The following is an 8,374-nucleotide window of genomic DNA, read 5'->3' on the forward strand; positions in this document are numbered from 1 at the left end:
GAAACGTCCCCAAGGGCCAGAACAGGTGAATGAGTGGTACAATTATTCTTGGCATTTTGCACACCAAGTCCTCGGCACAGCTTGGGCAAACACAGTTCAGCGACAGAGGGAGATATGAATATATTGTTTTATGTTTTCTACTTTTCATATGAAAGTTGGGTTGAAAAAGACTTGCATTGTGTTTTAACCTATACAAGAGAATAATATATACTTTATAATGCCAGTATTTCCCATTTTTGCAATGATGCTGATCTCTCAGGAGTGGTATTTGGCCGCAGATTTTAGCTGACAAATATGCTGTTTTTACCATTTTCCCCTAGTGATTTTGCTTGATGCATCGCCTAAATCACAATGGTGTCGAGTCCTGCGCATCCCACAGTTTATCCTCCTTAACTTTTACTACTTCTACAAACAATCACTCATCTGTCGTTATGATGCCATTCATGTGTCCATTATGGTTCCGTTCTGCCTCATATTAAACAGTCCCTCATTCCGTTTACAGCCCAGCCATCCATTACCATGCCGACAGAGAGAGGGAAGAACAGGCCTATGGAGAGGGGAGGGGAGGACACCCAGGTTTTGGATGATGATCATGATGATGATGAATATTCTCCCTAAGATCAAAGAGAGAATCAGAGGATCTTAATCAACCATTTTAGAGCTGCATGTTTTAAATAAGAGATCATCTAAGATGTTTATTTACACATGAAGGGAACAGAGGTGGAGTCTGTTTTATCCACATTAAATACTCACTAATTAGATATAATGGGAATATTTGCATATGACCTTTCTGTCTGGTTTTGGGATTGAGGTGCGGCCCAGTTCATGAATATGAAGAGACAGCTAGATTAAAACCACAACTCTCAGATGTACAGTAGGATGTAATCATTACTTTGCTGACAATTTTCCTGCTTAGGAGATGTATATGTGAGTTTTAAAGGAACTTCTAAAGTTTGGATTTTTTTACTTGATTTCCTCTAATGAAAAATGTATCAACTCCGACAAAAATGTCCAATAATTATAATCCACATTTGCTTTTGCTGCAAAATTATTTTCCTACTGTAGCAAACTGCCTCAAATTAAGATCCTACATCTGTATGGTGATGATGGTGAGAATTCAGAGAGAGAGAGAGAGAGACTGTGTGTGTGTGTGTGTGTGTGTGTGTGTGTGTGTGTGTGTGTGTGTGTGTGTGTGTGTGTGTGTGTGTGTGTGTGTGTGTGTGTGTGTGTGTGTGTGTGTGTGTGTGTGTGTGTGTGTGTGTGTGTGTGTGTGTGTGTGCGTGCGTGCATGCATGCATACACGTGTGTGTGTGTGTGTGTGTGTGTATGTGTGTATATGGCGGGACTATCACATAGGAGTGTGAACTGCCATTATAACCTGAGTTGACACTCATTTACCAGGTGGAGTAATTCCCATTGCACCAAGGCAACCTCCAGCACGCACACACACTGCTGCCACTCTGGGCCTCACGATAAACCCTCTTTATTTTATGCTCTATGAACTGTCATCAACATCTCCAGATCATCCCACTGTGAATAAACTATCACCAAATCGATTTCCCTTTCTCCCTTCAGTCCCTCTCTCTCCTTCCCTGTCAGTCTTTCTTTCTCTATTTCTCTCTCTCTCTCTCTCTGACTATCTCTTCCAGTAATCTCTTCCACCCACCTGTTCTCTCTCCACTCATTCTCTCTCTCTCTCTCTGACTATCTCTTCCAGTAATCTCTTCCACCCACCCGTTCTCTCTCCACTCATTCTCTCTCTCTCTCTCTCTCTGACTATCTCTTCCAGTAATCTCTTCCACCCACCCGTTCTCTCTCCACTCATTCTCTCTCTCTCTCTCTCTCTCGGACTATCTCTTCCAGTACTCTCTTGAATCCACCCGTTCTCTGTCCACTCATTCTCTCTCTCTCTCTCTCTGACTATCTCTTCCAGTACTCTCTTGAATCCACCCGTTCTCTGTCCACTTATTCTCTCTCTCTCTCTCTCTCTGACTATCTCTTCCAGTACTCTCTTGAATCCACCCGTTCTCGCTCCTCTCTTTCTCTCTCTCTCCCTTCTTTCTCCTCTTCCTCCATACCTTGTCTTCTATCTTCTATAATTTGGCCCAAGTTCGTCTTGTCAGCTAACGTATTTCTCTGCAAAGTGAAAAATGACATATCAGGTCGGGGACTTCAAGGATGGTCAAGTTAATGAATGGCCACCAGATGGCCCTTATTAGGCTAATGTGCTCCCCTCTCCCCAGCCCTGGCCCTCTCCTGGAAAACAGCCATGCTCTCTGCTCTGCTCTGGCAGTTAGCACCAAGTGAGTGTGCGTGCGTATGTGTGCTTGTGTGTGAAGGAACAAACTCTAAAAAGCCACATTTAATCAGGTTAACCTGCCTCAACAGTGGGAGGACACTCCGTCCGCACATCTCTCTCTCTCGCTCGCTCTCTCTCTCTCTCTCTCTCCATGTCTCTCTTTTTCTCTCTCTCTCTCTCTCTCTCTCTCTCTCTCTCTCTCTCGTTCTCTCTCTCTCTCTCTCTCTCTCTCTCTCTTTCTCTCTCTCTTCGTAATGTTTTGATGAGGTGAATCTGCTACCACAGAAAGACACACAGCTAACCTCTAACCTCTCCACGTCACCCCCGGCTCGCCCTGCTGTTTCCTGTGCTGACAGCTAGACAGGACCCGGGCACCGGCTTTAACATGACTCCTATGAAGTCTTAAAGAGGAGTAGCCTAGCCTAAGACCTAGTGAGATGAGAGTAATGGGTTAGAGAGAGGAGAGTGTGTCTCTCTGAGAGGAAGGTTCTTTCCCAGGAATCTGACAGCTTCTTAATTGCCTCATTTGTATAATCCATGCTCATGGTGTTGAGTAATTGCGGGGGATACACACTGATACAAAGACCTTCGTTAAACCCTGGAATTATGCTAAACATTGTAATTAATTGAGCTTAATTTATTAGCTCATCATCGTACAGGGCTGACCGGAGTGCCTTTGAGTGTTTGGCCTCACGGTGTGGAGAGCTATTGTTGTATAGGGAGGGCAGAGGGGTAGGGAGGAGAGGAAAGGGAAAAGAGGCAAGGGAGGTTATTTTATAGTGAGGGAGCAGGAAGGGGAGGGATGAAAGGGAGGGAGGGAGAAGATTGTGGAAAGAAGAGAATCAAACATTGGTGTGTGTTGTGATCACATGTGAAACATAATTCCTTTTTATACACTTTTCTCTTTATGCATATTCGGACATTGAACCTAAACATGAGAATAGTATGTAATTCACCTGCTATTAGTTTTGGGATCTAAGAAATGAAGGTGTGGCGGAGGTGTGTCTACAGATAAGCCTTATTCTGACCTTGATTTAATTCCCTCATAATTCCACCACCTTTTCATGTGTGGAAACTATGAATAAAATCTAGCGAACCTACCAATTCCAAGTGGAGAAAGCATTTACTTAATGTTTTTCTGCACTGTAATTTACAACTTGATAAGAGCTATTAATAACAGGTCGGTAAATGAGTAATCCATTTGGATAAGGGAATTGCAAATATAAACAATATTTGTTTTAAATATATTTTACCTTATAATTGCTGGAGACAAATGGTGGAGACAAATGTGAAACCAGTCAAATTGCAGCAAACAGAAGCATATAAACATATCTGTGACTAGTGTCGGGATTCTAGTTTCTTTATTTCTATGTTTTCTGTTTCTATGTTTTGGCCCGGGTATGGTTCTCAATCAGGGACAGTTGTCTATCGTTGTCTCTGATTGGGAATCATACTTAGGCAGCCTGTTTTGCAACCTTAGTTGTGGGTAGTTGTCTGTGTTAGTGGCCTGTATAGCCCTAGTCGGCTTCATGTTTGTTTTTGTTGGCGACATTCAAAATAAAAAGAAATGTACGCTCACCACGCTGCTCCTTGGTCCGGTCATTTCCCTGACGACGTTCGTCACAATATCAACTTTCCCCCAGTGAAGTTTATATAATGCTATGCCAGATTTTAATTGTACAGTCTTTTAACTTGCAGGGATGGGAACTCTCGAATGTTTTAATTATAGGCTACCTCATCTTTCTCTGTCTCCGATTTCGATCATGTTAAATATTCGACTGTCAGTAGGCCCGAATAACTACACATATTCAACTGTCAATTTAATGTAAGTTCCCTCAGTTGGTGTATCATTACATTGTTTCATCCTACCTTCTACTTTTAAAAATCCACCTCTCTAAAAACAAGTCTCTCACCGTTGCCGCCTGCTATAGACCACCCACTGCCCCCAGCTGTGCTCCGGACACCATATGTGAACTGCTTGCCCCCCATCTATCTTCGGAGCTCGTGCTGCTAGGCGACCTAAACTGGAACATGCTTAACACCCAGCCATCCTACAATCTAAGCTTGATGCTCTCAATCTCGCACAAATTATCAATGAACCTACCAGGTAACACCACAAAGCCGTAAACACGGGCACCCTCATAGATATCATCCTAACCTACTTGCCCTCTAAATACACCTCTGCTGTTTTCAACCAAGATCTCAGCGATCACTGCCTCATTGCCTGCATCCGTAATGGGTCAGCAGTCAAACGATCTCCACTCATCACTATCAAACGCTCCCTGAAACACTTCAGCGAGCAGGCCTTTCTAATCGACCTGACCAGGGTATCCTGGAAGTATATTGATCTCATCCCGTCAGTATAGGATGCCTGGTTATTTAAAAAAAAGCCTTCCTCGCCATCTTAAATAAGCATGCCCCATTCAAGAAATGTAGAACCAGGAACAGATATAGCCCTTGGTTACACAAAAACATCCTATGATGTTCTGCATTAGCATCGAACAGCCCCCGTGATATGCAACTTTTCAGGGAAGCTAGAAACCAATATACACAGGCAGTTAGAAAAGCCAAGGCTAGCTTTTTCAAGCAGAAATTTGATTCCTGCAACACAAACTCAAAATAAGTTTTGGGACACTGTAAAGTCCATGGAGAATAAGAACACCTCCTCCCAGCTACCCACTGCACTGAGGATAGGAAACACTGTCACCACTGATAAATCCACTATAATTGAGAATTTCAATAAGCATTTTTCTACTGCTGGCCATGCTTTCCACCTGGCTACCCCTACCCCGGTCAACAGCACTGCACCCCCCACAGCAACTCGCCCAAGCCTTCCCCGTTTCTCCTTCTCCCAAATCCAGTCAGCTGATGTTCTGAAAGAGGTGTAAAATCTGGACCCCTACAAATCAGCTGGGCTAGACAATCTGGACCCTTTCTTTCTAAAATTATCTGCCGAAATTGTTGCAACCCCTATTACTAGCCTGTTCAACCTTTCTTTCGTGTCGTCTGAGATTCCCAAAGATTGGAAAGCAGCTGCGGTCATCCCCCTATTCAAAGGGGGACACACTCTTGACCCAAACTGCTACAGACCTATATCTATCCTACCCTGCCTTTCTAAGGTCTTCGAAAGCCAAGTTAACAAACAGATTACCGACCATTTCGAATCGCACCATACCTTCTCCGCAATGCAATCTGGTTTCATGGGTGGTCATGGGTGCACCTCAGCCACGCTCAAGGTCCTAAACGATATCTTAACCGCCATCGATAAGAAACAATACTGTGCAGCCGTATTCATTGATCTGGCCAAGGCTTTCGACTCTGTCAATCACCACATACTCATTGGCAGACTCGATAGCCTTGGTTTCTCAAATGATTGCTGGTTCACCAACTACTTCTCTGATAGAGTTCAGTGTGTCAAATCGGAGGGTCTGTTGTCCGGGCCTCTTGCAGTCTCTATGGGGGTGCCTCAGGGTTCAATTCTTGGACCGACTCTCTTCTCTGTATACATCAATGATGTCGCTCTTTCTGCTGGTGAGTCTCTGATCCACCTCTATGCAGACGACACGATTATGTATACTTCTGGCCCTTCTTTGGACACTGTGTTACCAACCCTCCAGATGAGCTTCAATGCCATACAACTCTCCTTCCGTGGCTTCCAATTGCTCTTAAATACAAGTAAGCTCTTCAACCGATCGCTGCCTGCACCTGCCCGCCCGTCCAACATCACTACTCTGGACGGTTCTGACTTAGAATATGTGGACATCTACAAATACCTAGGTGTCTGGTTAGACTGTAAACTCTCCTTCCAGACTCACATCAAACATCTCCAATCCAAAGTTCAATCTAGAATTGGCTTCCTATTTCACAACAAATCAAATCAAATCAAATTTATTTATATAGCCCTTCGTACATCAGCTGATATCTCAAAGTGCTGTACAGAAACCCAGCCTAAAACCCCAAACAGCAAGCAATGCAGGTGTAGAAGCACGGTGGCTAGGAAAAACTCCCTAGAAAGGCCAATACCTAGGAAGAAACCTAGAGAGGAACCAGGCTATGTGGGGTGGCCAGTCCTCTTCTGGCTGTGCCGGGTGGAGATTATAACAGAACATGGCCAAGATGTTCAAATGTTCATAAATGACCAGCATGGTCGAATAATAATAAGGCAGAACAGTTGAAACTAGAGCAGCAGCACAGTCAGGTGGAAGTTGAAACTGGAGCAGCAGCATGGCCAGGTGGACTGGGGACAGCAAGGAGTCATCATGTCAGGTAGTCCTGGGGCATGGTCCTAGGGCTCAGGTCCTCCGAGAGAGAGAAAGAAAGAGAGAAGGAGAGAATTAGAGAACGCACACTTAGATTCACACAGGACACCGAATAGGACAGGAGAAGTACTCCAGATATAACAAACTGACCCCAGCCCCTCGACACAAACTACTGCAGCATAAATACTGGAGGCTGAGACAGGAGGGGTCAGGAGACACTGTGGCCCCATCCGAGGACACCCCCGGACAGGGCCAAACAGGAAGGATATAACAAAGCATCCTTCACTCATGCTGCCAAACATACCCTTGTAAAACTGAGCATCCGGCGATGTCATTTACAAAATAGCCTACAATACCCTACTCAATAAATTGGATTATAGCCCATCTATAATTTAGCCCAAACAACTACCTCTCCCCCTACTGTATGTATTGATTTATTTTGCTCCTTTGCACCCCATTATTTCTCTCTACCTTGCACATTCTTCCACTACAAATCTACCATTCCAGTGTTTTACTGGAAGAAGAGGAGGAGGAAAGCCGTTACAAGCAGGAAGATCGAAATGCCGTGAACCAAGAGGTTGAGAGTTCAAATCCCAGGTGAAGACATGTTGAATAATAATTACTGTAGAAATAAACATACACAATGTAATCATGTATGTAAAATATGAACGTTGAAAACAACTTATGTTAAAAGCACTGTGTGTAGCCTAAAAATATTCACAAATCCACATCAAAAGTTAATGTGAAATATGATCACGTGTGAAGTGTTCCAACAACACATGATTTCACATGATTTAACACGGACGATCTTCTCTATAGGGTGATTGACATTTAAAGGCAATGTTCCCGCATTCGTGGAGACTGCATTCACGGTTAACGCTGCACATGGTTCAATTGGAAATGACCTTTAAATTTCATTAATGCTATAGTGTGGCTCTTCGGCACTACAGATTGAATCTAGGACTTCCTCTACTCACCCCCTGTAAATGTTCTCTTCTGTATATACAGGTGTGCTATCTTCATTTGATCAGTTTCTTACAGCAGGAAAATAACCCTGCAGCAACAAGAAATGTGAGTTGTTATGTGGATAATAATAATTAGGGGTTGATTCATTTTTCGTCATCGCAAATCAAGTCTGACATTTTAGGTAGACATTACAAACTTTAGAAGCCTTTTTAAACCTTGCATACACTACAAGTTTGCATTTCCTGCTATACAGAGTGATCAAATGTGGTCATGTCTAATCATGTTCCTAAGACCTAACCTACATAACCTATTCCATAACGAAAGTCGCTGTAGTGACCTCATGAAGGACTTGTACTGAGAATCTTTCTGTGGCACAGTGGCGGGACAGAAGCGCTGATGTCACCATATTATAAGATGACAAATGGAAGTGGAATATTTCTGGAGGCGGTCCCGGGGACACTGGGGACTTACTATGTACCAAATGACAGGTTGGATGTAGGAGTGAGAGAGAAAGAGAGAGGGGGGGGAAGATAAAGAGAAAGAGAGAGGTGAGAGAGAGAGAGAGAGAGAGAGAGAGAGAGAGAGAGAGAGAGAGAGAGAGAGAGAGAGAGAGAGAGAGGAGAGAGAGAGCGAGAGAAGAGAGCGAGAGAGAGAGAGAGAGAGAGAGAGGGAGAAAGAGAAAGAGAAGAGAGAGAGAGAGAGGAAAGAGAGAAAGAGAGAGAAGAGAGAGAGAGAGAGAGAACAGAGAGAGAGACAGAGAGGAAGAGAGAGAGAGAGAGGAGAGAGAGAGAAAGAGATAGAGACGAAGATGGAGACGAGAGGATGGAGAGATAGAGATGAGAGAGAGAGA

The sequence above is a fragment of the Oncorhynchus kisutch genome, linkage group LG18 (genome assembly GCF_002021735.2).
Source record: "Oncorhynchus kisutch isolate 150728-3 linkage group LG18, Okis_V2, whole genome shotgun sequence".
Lineage (NCBI taxonomy): Eukaryota > Metazoa > Chordata > Actinopteri > Salmoniformes > Salmonidae > Oncorhynchus > Oncorhynchus kisutch.